Source organism: Ailuropoda melanoleuca, chromosome 9 (assembly GCF_002007445.2).
Source record: "Ailuropoda melanoleuca isolate Jingjing chromosome 9, ASM200744v2, whole genome shotgun sequence".
In the NCBI taxonomy this organism is placed as follows: domain Eukaryota; kingdom Metazoa; phylum Chordata; class Mammalia; order Carnivora; family Ursidae; genus Ailuropoda; species Ailuropoda melanoleuca.
Genome location: NC_048226.1, coordinates 7,763,750 through 7,775,955, shown reverse-complemented (window position 1 = coordinate 7,775,955; position 12,206 = coordinate 7,763,750).

Sequence of the window (12,206 nt, the reverse complement as noted above, 5' to 3'; positions counted from 1 at the left end):
CCTGTGGTTCTCATGAATGACTGTTGAAGCAGTAATTCTTATAAAGTTTTACAAAATCAATTTTTTTACTGATGGGTAGTAAAACTAATGGGTAATTTTTTATCTGCAATAACCATCTTCACAATAACCATCTTAAACATAACAATAACCATTGAAGACGGACTAGATGGAGTGAGAGAGGGATGGAGGAGATAGATGCATGAATGGTCTCAGACACCCTGAAAAAAAAGCAGATGGACTTGAGGGTCCTCAGCTATGTTCTCATGAAATCACGAATATACGCTTTTTCCAGGAATCCATCTCACTTCAGTCGGATTCGACTGTGTCAACATTTACAAAAGTTATAGGCATCTCTGCGTGAGCATTTCCAAAATTCTAGGCTCACCTGCAGCTTGTCCAGCCTCACTGCAGGCACTAACATCACTGCTGCAGCTGGGGACGGCCCGGGTTCTCAAGGCAAGTGGTTTTGCTAGGAAATGTAGAGAAGCCCTCACGATGATTAAATCAAGACTGTTCAGGTTACGTCAGCTCCCAGACCCATCTCCAGGGAAAGGAGCCCAATGCATTAAGCACATCCACACCGCACTGTGCACCTTTGCGTCAGTCAGGATTTGATCACAGAAGCAAAACTACGGTGAGTGATGGAGAATAAGCAATTATTATAGAGATCAGACCTTAAACTGTAGGGAAGCTGGTGAGGGAGTTTATAACTGAGGCTAAGTCAACACCAGTTGGTGGACCAGCCGCTGGGAAGGAACAATGACTGGGGATAAGGGCAAAGATGAACCGGAACCCATGAAGATGAACCGAAAGTCGTAGGGATGATCGGAAACCCACCTCTTTCTCTGAGCACCTAAAACCTGCATCGCGAGGGGGCCGTGCAGGAGAAGCCGGCACCCCTTGCCCTGGCATTGCTGGCACACTTGGCCCAGGAATTAGAACATCTGAAACAGGAGACTTAGTGAGAGCTGGAGTAGTTGGAACTCTGGGTGCTTCTCCACACCATTGAAGTAAGTCACCAGATCAGCAGCAAAGTCCGTGAGCTGCCTCGCATCAGCCTTCTGAGAATAAAAACCACACTGCCTCCTCGCCACCTCTACACGGCTCTTGTGACTGGTAAGGGGAGAGTCTCATGGGGAAACATTTCTGGTTTCAGTTGCTATTATTGCATAATAAATCACCCCAAAACTCAGTGGCTTAAAACAAGCGCAATCATTTTATTGTATCTCAATTTCTATAGGAATTCAGAAGCACTTGGCTGGGTGTTCTGCCCTGGGCTCCCTCCTGCAGTTACAGCCTATCAGGAGCTGGTCGAAAAGAAAGTGGAGCAGCTGCAGAACCTCTCTGTATGGTCTGTCCACGTGGGCTAGTTTGGGTCTCCTCATTCTATTTGGGCTGCTAGCAAGCATCACTTCTACCATATTGTATTGTTTGAAACAGTCCACTCAGATTCAAGGGAGGACGGTGGTTCACCTCTTTTTTTTTAAATTATTTTATTTATTTTTTATTATTATTTATGTATTTATTTATTTTAATTAAAGAAAGGTAGGGAGGAGCAGAAAGAAAGGGAGAGAGAGTCTTAAGCAGACTCTGGGCTAAGCACAGAGCTCTGAAGCGGGGCTCGATCTCACCACCCTAAGGTAACAACCGGAGCCAAAACCAAGAGTCAGATGCTCAAGCAACCTTGCCACCCAGGCACCCCCGGGGTTCAGCTCTGGATGGGGGAGGGGCAAGGTTCTAAAAGAGCACACGGTGTGGGAGACACTGGGAGGCACAGTTCTTACATTCTCTATGTCCAGCCAATGGCAAGTGGAAATCAGCCCTTGAGCTTTTCCACCTTGCTTACCGTACTCCAGTAATTCTTGAAGCCAAACAATATCAGTGGTTAATATCAGGTTAATGTAAATTCTCCCTGCATCTCCTGACATAATTGTGATATATCTCTAAGTGTGGTCATGATAATCCCAGCTATCAATATTTTTCTTAAGATTGAGATAATACGTATCCAGGAGATGAAGCATCAGTGAAATAAAATAAAACCCACACCAAAATGATTATAGACATTTTTAAAGTACTTATTATTTTAACCTCTCTGGGCCTCGGTTTTCTCATCTATGAAATGAAAACATTCTACTTGAATGACTTTACTTGATCTTCCCCATATTTATTGAATCTACGATGAATAAGATCATATTAAAACACTCTCTGCTAGATGCAGAACTGTTAACTATTTTCTTACCAAATGATAAAATCAACCTTGAGAAATGGTATGTTTGCTTATTCTTTCCTATATTTATACATGAGAAGTAAACAGTGATATTAAAAAATGTAACTCTTTGAATCTCCTTCCAATCTTTTGATTTTCAGACATGTGCCATGATTTTTATCTAAGTCAAAGTAATACATGATTCAAAGATAAGCCAATTTTAAGAGATGGAGATGGATTACTAAAATATTTACTGTTCAAAAACAGAAAAGAAAGCTGCTATAATTCTCCTACATTTCTCCTCATTATAACCCTCCACAATGTTTGCTCATATGGATCACAAATGAATCTTGGGAAAAATCTAGCAGAGACTTTTGATTAAATGGTATGTTGAATAAACAATGCCAAGACTTTTTAATGAGGTCAGATAAAAGGGCTCTGCTGAAAAGAAATATTTAAAAAATCACTTTGAGGCTCTATCTTTAAACCATTTCCTGGAGACTGGGGGCTCTATTTCTTTTTGTCAAGCCATTATCCAAAGACTTTAAAAACTCTCATTGGTTTTGCTACCACGAATAATCCAGGGCTCCTTAGCACATAGATTTCCATTGCTAGATTTCTGAAAATTATTGCGGTTCCTTCTAATGAAATCTACATAAATAAACTCCGTGTTCGAAATCAATGGCATTAAATCACTTTTTCACACAAGTCAAAAACATAGTTAATAATATGCCTATAGTTCTTTATGATGCGATGCCAAGATATTGCTCCCTGCCCATGATGGCTGTTGATAGCCGCAGAGTTACAGGACTTACAAAAGTCAATTAGAGATTTTTGGAAAACAAAGAAACAAAGACTTGGGATGTGAAATGTACAGGCCAAACTCACATAACCAATTAGCAACTGTTGCCAAAGCTGACCTTAACATGATTGGCTTGGAAATGGAGTAGAGCCTACAGGAGGAAAAATCCTTGTCTAGAGCCAGCATGCAAATAAGAGGGAAAAAAAGGAATCAGAAGAAACCAACCCAGATGGCAGGCAGAACCAGTGAACTTGGTCAGCCAATAGAAGATTGGCATTGCGGATGTAAGAGGTAGAATGGTTTGCGCTGATATGAAGGTCCAGGGTGAACCCATGGAGATTGGTGGTATAAGTGGAATGAGGTCAAGAAACCAAGAGAGGCAAGGGTGTCACCTGGAACACTGCCACACCTACTAGGACCCCCAGATGATGACAATATGCGTTGGAGAGAAAGGCTGTGAGTTTTCAAAGTATAATTGATTTAGGAGACTAAAAAGAAGGTCATCAGAGGATAGGAACAAGGGAAAGATGAGGACAAAATAGCCAGGTGCAATAGATCTCAGGGGGCTGAGGGCTCTCTCAGGGGGTTGGAAACATACCGGTGTGGAATCGGCATGAGAAGTCCAGAAGTGGGCCACCTGCTGGCCCTGACATATTTGGGTCTTGGGAAAATGAACTCCTATGCTTAAGTGGGCCACCCAGAACTCTGACCTCTGAGAGAAACAGGATTCAGTGAAGGCAGCAAGGTAAATAAATGTGCTTGTAAGAGAATGTGCTGCAAAGAAGTTTGTCCAACCACAGGAGGAAATGTCCAAAAGGCGAAACAGAAAGATTTAAGAAGGAGAAGTGTAGTAGAAAATTGGGTCTGAGGGTCTCAGGGATGGAATCAGAAAGCTACAGATACAGCCAGAAACGTAAAAGATGAAAATACAGGAGTACTTCCCAACAAGAAGAATGCAATTTACTTGATAAGATTGCTCTAGCAAACGTAGCTGTTGTTAAACTTAAAATATCATATCCATTATATAGATACGTATATGTCCATATAGCAAGAATACACACAGTTACTTTTACAATTTGTTTGCTACTTATTCAGAGATAAATCTTATCTTCTCGTGTAGAGTGTAAGCTCTTAAGAAGAGGACTATGTTGGGTATGAGTATTATTAGCATTGATCAATATCTAACCATCAATCAATGGGTCCAACCAAATTAAGACTACCTGAGAATGCTCACCCACTTCTTTTTTTTCATTTGCTGAAAAGAAAATTAATATCTTTTTTTTTTTTTTTATCTGCGACTCCAATGAATCTGTCAGTGTGACCCACCGTGTTCATAAATGAGGCTGAGGCCAGCGTGGGCATGTCTCTTTCGTTGAACTCACTGAACTCTCATTCCTGATTTCAGATTGGGGCCAGCTTCTGAAGTTTCTTCTTCAACACTATAGCTCCTATCATCAGTGATGTGCCACAAGGCAGTCTCTTGCTAACTCCATCTACATTTCACCACTCCAGTCCTTGGAACTTGAAAATGCCACACAGCAAAACTATGGGATGAATCTAGGAAAGGTTTGTCTTTATTTCCAACAGCACTCGGAAACCAGACAAGGAGCACGAGTCAGCCTGGGAAGCTTCTAGAAAATCTAGAAATTCTAGTAGGATTGCTTGGATTCAGGTCCACATGGGTAGGTTCACTCCAATGCTCCCCTGACAAATGACTTCATCATTGACACGGCTGATTGGTTAGTGGTGAAAGGCAATTGTGACCATGTTCCCTACAAAAGGTGAAAATAGTCAAGCCAAGTGGATTTACTCATAATAGGTCATTGTTCTATATTGGCTCCAGAAGACCATTATGTTAAAGTAGGCTGGGCTTCCATTGACGTTGCCCCTGTCTATTCCCAGCTTCTGGCTGAATGATGCTTCTAAGCCTACTAAGAAAAGAGAGTGACTTGAAGACAGTCCTTTCTTTTTCCTACTCAAATCTCTAAATTCAGAAGTTAAAACTTCTCATTTTTATCTTTAGTACATCTTTCTAGCAGGAGTACTATCTGAGTTTTCAGTATATCCCTGGAGACTGAAAGACTATATTTTTTCAATCCATTAACAGCCATATAGACTGAATCTGAAATTGGTAGCTTTGATTTTTTTTTCTGTTTTGCATCAGAGCACCTGCAACATGACAATGGGGTCTTTTGCCCCTAAGACTACCATATCATACAGAATTCTTCCTTCCTGGTTGCACTTAGCTGATAGGCCTTATGGCACCGCCGTATTGGGAAGAGTCTGAGCAGGCTTTTCCAAATACAAGTTATTATTCATATTTCCCTAAATTATGCAAATGATTCCATTCATTTTCCTACCTAATCCTCGCTGGAGAGGCTCCCAGGTTTGAAATGAAAGAAATTCTTCTTTCAAATATATGTAATCCACATTAATTGCTTTTGACGGCAAAGGGTGGGATGGTTAGATACTGCAGTAGTTAATACTTTGATCATTTCACCTCTGCAACAAACTTAGCTGGGTGCAGCATTTTGAAGAATAGCCACGCCAATGCACCCTCACTGTAGAATCAAAATGCAAGCAGCTCGTATTTCTCCAGGGCATTTTACTGTAGGTGGACTTAAAGCAGGTGAAGGAGAAAAGAGGATCAGAAGTGAGAAAAGGGGGGGGAAAGACCTATCTAACATCTCTGGCGGCAAAAAACACTGATCTTGCCATTTAGTCTCTTCCTATGGAACAAAGGTCAAGTTTTCAAGCCTATGAGACTTTCGATAAATTACCCTGACTTTCCTCTATTTCTACCCCTGTTCCCTACACTAACCTCACTCTCCCCAGTCCCCACATCTGGTTTCTCATGCCAATCTCTACTTTTGCTTTTGTTTTACTTTATTTTGTCTTATTTTCTCTCTTACTTTTGCTTTTAATAGCCTCTCAATTCATCTTCCAAGCCTTAATTCAAATGCCACCAAGTTCATGGATTTTTTTCTTCCTTCCCCAGCTAGAAATTATCCTTCTCTTCCCTCTGTCATACCAGATTCAAGTTCTGTAGTAGCATTTATCCAGAAAGACCCTATAATTTAGTTATTAGTCTAGATGTCTTACTTTCCTGAGGTTTATGTCTGGGGATCAGGGGAAAAGAAAAATCACAGCTTGACAAAAGCAAAAATAAAAATTTAAAAATATTACTCAGTACAAGCACATAATAGTGCACAATTTTTAAAAGTTCATGAATGCCTTATGAATAAATTAATACATAGTCTGATAAATTGTAAGCTCTGAGAAGGAGGAGGCCATGTCTTCAAGGTATAGATGGTATTTTTCAAACTCTATTCCCAAAATCTAGTGGGACACCTGGGTGGCTCACTCATCTCGGAGCATCTGACTCTTAATCTCATGGGTGGTGACATAGAGCCCAGTGCCTGGCTCCACACACAGCAGGGAGTCTGCTTGAGCATTATCTCCCTTTGCCCGTCCCTCCCCACTCTCTCTTTCTTTCTCACTCTCTCTCTCAAAAGGATGAATAAATCTTTAAAAAAAAAATNAGGTATAGATGGTATTTTTCAAACTCTATTCCCAAAATCTAGTGGGACACCTGGGTGGCTCACTCATCTCAGAGCATCTGACTCTTGATCTCATGGGTGGTGACATAGAGCCCAGTGCCTGGCTCCACACACAGCAGGGAGTCTGCTTGAGCATTATCTCCCTATGCCCGTCCCTCCCCACTCTCTCTTTCTTTCTCACTCTCTCTCTCAAAAGGATGAATAAATCTTTAAAAAAAAATCTAGGAAGACATCTTATTCATGATAGAGCTTAATGAATCGAAGTGGGAATTACATTGAACTGGGATGGTCATAATGGGTGGTAGTGATGAGCCGGCTGTGATAGGTAGTTACAACAATGGACCTTAGACTTTTTGGCTCTGAGTTCAAGAACAATGGGAGTTCTTTGGCTCTCCTGAAAAAAAAAATCTTCTGACCAGGGTAGACCTAGGATGAAAGTCCTCTCTATTAAGACATCTAAAGTTTCATTCAACTTTTATTTTATTTTATGAAATATGGAATTATTCTCCCAAGAAAAAGAATGGCGAAGGTTAAAAAATAGTCATGAATTTTTTTAAACTGTTCATAAATACAAGAATTAATTACAATGCAGTTGGAAAACAGAACATATGTTAGTTCATAAGCTAAATTTAGACTGTTTGCTTGCAATTTCTACCATTGAATGTTAGGCATCACAAACTGTAGGTAAAGCAATTAGATGGAAGTAGTAACTAAATCTCCCAAACGAGCGGCCATACGTTCAGTGGGGTGTATTTAACAGTCAGTATGAACACAAAGACAGTGTTTTCACAAAAGCCACAATAATAGCAGCCTGGTGAGTCATAAGGCAAAGAAAGTTCTCAATAAATATTTCTGGAAGGAATACCTCATTATTATGAAATATTAACTACCTTAGGATCCTCTCTGACCCCCTTCCTCATTTATGCCCATTTATGACAACTTGGAACTTAAAGAAAAAAAGATTAACTTTCAATCGTAGTGCCTATCAAAACTTCACTCAATGTTTAAGAGTCTACTTGGTGTTTACATAGTTATTTAAACAACCAAAGCCCTCTTAACTCTGCAAATCATTGTATAATAATCATTAAAATGTGTTTGTCATTGGAGCCACAGTGCACCCCAAAGGACTTCTCCAAAGTCCATAAAAAACCAGCAACTCAGGATGTTTGACTGTTTCTCTGACACATCACCTTGAACAACCCCTCTACCCTGACTTTTGTGACAGTGTGGCTTTGGTTGATTCAGCATTAGCTGACCCTGATCTGGATATGCAGAGCCAATCAGAGAACCCGGATGTTGCTTTCCTCCTCCATATTCACAACCTACATGAATAATGGCTCATGAGTCCCTCCAGCTCTCCTTGCAAAGTATCAGCAATATATACATCTGCCCACCTTTCCAGAATTTCTGGGAAGATTAATGGGATAACTATAAAGCAGTCTAAGATGTTTGAGCATACAAGAATTTCATAATAATGATAATAAATGAGATGATTCTGTGGTTCCTCTGTATATTTTAATTGTACACTTAGAATTTCTAGAACACAAACAGAAAAAAATGTGTTAATTCTAATGAGTGAATCATGAAAGAATTTAGTTCTGTTGCTATGGCAAGTCCCATCAACCCAAATGATTGACATTTTGGCTTTGTTCACCTCCCTAATGGGTGGTAGGCTGAGTCAAGGGTGATTTTTTTCTGGTCATTACAATGACCAGTGCTTCGAACCCTACTTGATCAACGTGTTGCCTCATGCTGACCTACAGTTGAATTCTGAACCTGCCAGCAGATATTCCAAAAAGGGGTCCTCTACTCTCTGTGAGTTATTATTCCTTCAGCGCAAGGAACTTCTCAATTCATCGTTTCCTGAACTTAAGTTATTCTTGTACCACTTTCCAATTTTTGTCATGTCTATAATACCACCTGTAATGTAAATTACTTAAAATATCTCTTTATATCCTTAAGCAATACCACCCACAAAATAAGGTTTGAGGTGTAGTTAGAATTTCACACATGAAAAAAAATACGTTGCTACAGAACTTGCTCCACTTATGATGGGGTTACATCCCAATAAACCCATAATAAGTTGAAAATACCAGAAGTTGCAAATGCATTTAATACACCTAACATCATAGCTTCGCCTAGCCTAATTTAAATGTGCTCAGGACACTCACACTAGCCTACTGTTGGGCAAAGTCATCTAACACAAAATCTATTTTATAAGAGAGTATTAAATACTGCATGTAATTTACTGAATACTGTACTGAAAGTAAAAAAAAACAAAAACAAAAAAAAACGAATGGCTGAATGGGTACAGAATGGTTGTAAGTGTATCGGTTGTTCACCCTCCTGATTACATGGCTGATTCTGAGCTGTGGTTTGTGGGCACTGCCCAGCGTCAGGACAGAGCACTGTACTGTGTATTGCTAGCCCAGGAAAAGATCAAAATTCAAAACTGGAAGTATGTTTCTACTTAATAATATCACTTTCACACCATCATAAAGTCGAAAAAGCGTAAGTCAAACCATCCTCAATCAGAGACTATCTGTATAAAATTTAAAAAGTGTTCCCAGAGATTATTTCAGAAAATACCACAGTTATATATGCCATGTTTGAGAAATATTCTTTGAATATGTTCCTGAAAACCAATATATTTTCTAGTATTTAAGAATACTACTTACGGAGACGTTCAGGATTTGTGGCAGCATTACGTTCACAAGAACCCTGTAGTGTCTGGGACGTATTTATTGAGCACGTGCTGCTTTTTTAAAAATCTAAGCCCGGTAAGTAAATACATAAATGCATCATCATTACCTCTTATGCTTTTTCTACTCTTTCTTTGTGCGTATACTGGAAGATACATGTTGATTACACTTAAATGCTTGTTCGTCCCTTTACAAAAATGTCCTTGTATGATCATTAGCACTTTTGACTCAGGTATTTGCAACAGCAGATACCAATCTGTTTGGGAAAATGTGAAAAGAAGTGTAGTCCTTTTTTTATTAATTTTTTAACCTTAAGGAGGAAAAACAAGAAAAGAACACAGATGTGGGAGTTCAGAGATTCAGTTTCTAGATATAGCTATGTCTTCATGTTCTTACGTTTGTGTGAGTCATTTGTCTGTCCAACCTTTAGTTTTTCAATCTGCAGAATAAGGCTAGGTTGTTAAACTAAATATAATCTAAGGTCTTTTTCAGCTCTATTTTCTTTAGTCCATAATTAATTATTCCTAAAGATTTAAGGCAAAGGAATATTAGAGGCCTGGTCCCATAAGCTTCGTCAAAAGTGCTTTACAAGTGTTTTCTAAACTAAATTCTAATTTCCATTTTTGGATATATAACATTAATATTGTATTTGGAAAATGTACACTCCCATACTCATACAATGAATAAATAATTTTCTACCAAAGAACAAGGAGGTTTGGCTTTGAAGAAAATAGCCAATCTCATCCATCACCCGAGCAGACATACTGGGAATTCATATAAGAGGACAATAGGTATGATTTCTGAATGTTCTCTGAAAGGGCAAATTAAACTCAGCTTCCATTCCAGTCCTTGCCAGAGGAATTCTACCCAAAGTCAAGTGAGCTAAAATAGTTTTAGGAATAGCAAACTTTAGGGAGATTCACTCTCATTCTCTGTATTACTTTCCTATTGTTTATCTTTTAATTTGGTTATATGTGCTTACATGCAGAGTTGCCAATTACTTTTACAGCCAAATATTTTTTTTTCATTGCCCAAAAGCCTAGAGAATTTTCTCTGGAGAGGCAGTTTGTGTTAACTTCTATATTTTTCTAATTTTTTTCCTAGCCAATGTTACTATAATCATTTGTTCTCAACTAAATACATGTGTTTATTAATTTACTCATCAAGCTGAATGGGAAGGTCTTCTAAGGCTCTTTGGCTCTCTATGACACATTCCAAGCAGAGAGTGAATTGTCCACGTGGCATTCCTCAAACCTTTGAAAGGATAAGGATGGATTCCTACTATAGAGTTAACAAATGCTAGAGGGCATTCTTTTCAGTAAGTTATTATTTTTCCCACTATATGTGCTAATTAGAAACAATGTAAATAAAACCAAAGGAATATAATTGGAAAAAAACTGCAATTAGAACCACTCAATTTCAAACCAACCCATGGAATACTATATGGATGTAATTCTTCTATGAAAAGATCCTTGTTTTTTTTTTTCTATTTTGTGGGGGTAGAGGGTCAAATTTAATCATGTTTATGATCATTCTGTACACAATTTTGTATCCTATGTTTCCTGTAATATAATAATATAATATTTATACTTTATTATGAGTGATCTACATACATTTTTAACATCCACATAATATTTCATTGCATCAATGAATCACAATTAACCAAACATTATCCACTTTTAGACTCTTAGCTTGTTTCCAAATTTGTATAGTATAAACAATAAATATGTCTTCTCTTGCATTTCTGAGATTTATTTCTTATTTTTGTTTTCATTATTTTGGTATTATTTTACAGGACTAGAATTATTAGGTCAATAGATCTAATCATTCCTGCATCTCTTGACAAATATTATTAAATTTCTTTCTTTGCAAGGCTTGTGTAAATTTACTCTCCCATAGGCATTATATAAGTCCTTTTCCCCTTTCAGAGGGTAAAAATCTTACTTTTATTTTGGTCTTTTTTGTTTGTTTTTTTTATAAATTGAATTTTTGCCATGATCATGTTAACCTGCTGATCTTTTTTATGAATTAGCTGGTACTATTTTTTTTTGCCTAATTATAAGGTCTCATTTTATAACAATTTGTATAATCTTTTTATATATAAAATATTCACTCATTCTGCAATATATTCTGTGAATATTTTCCCAGTTTGTTTTTTACCCATTAGACTTAATTTGTTTATATATTTACACTCGTATCTTTGTGATTTTTTCCATTGTTCTCGCATTGAAAGCCAAAAAGTCTCCCCTAGAGAGCTGATAAATATTCATTTCCATTTCCTCTGTTTTTCTAATACTTTATTATTTATTTTTAAATTTCTCTCTCCTCAACAAGGACAAAAATCTTGGCTAGAATATCAAAAATTGCTTTGGAAGCAAAGGTCAGCTTCTGGCTAGAAGATTTAGCCATCAGGTGTTCTTAGGTATTCTGGTAGCCCTTGAATTATTAACCTGGCCGTTTTGAACATCAGTCTACAAATGGCTACAAACTTCTACTGCTTTCATTTTTCAAAGCTCTGTACCATGCAATGTAGGAATAAGAAATGGAAGGAGATAACCACATGACCTTGTGTAACCAATCCCACATCTTGTATGCAATGCCTCTGCAAGTAATGGCAAAAATGACATGACGGTCTTTAATTTGGGTTCTTACTCTCCCTACAGGAGACAGCTACTGAGCACCATAGTCTAAGTATCTAACAAAAGAAAGACTCTAAGCCATGGCTTTTATGTTACAAAGAGAAAATGTTTACTCTGTACCATATTACATGGTATAGCCAAATTAATTTTACTTTGGGTGCTTTGTAATGGTACTTTTGTCTAATTGAACCATCCCTAATTAGTCTAATGATCCATCTTCTGAATGGTCAGTCTGAGCACCAGAATCAATGCCATCATTCATGGGGATAGAGGAGACTTGTTTATAATGCATTTAAC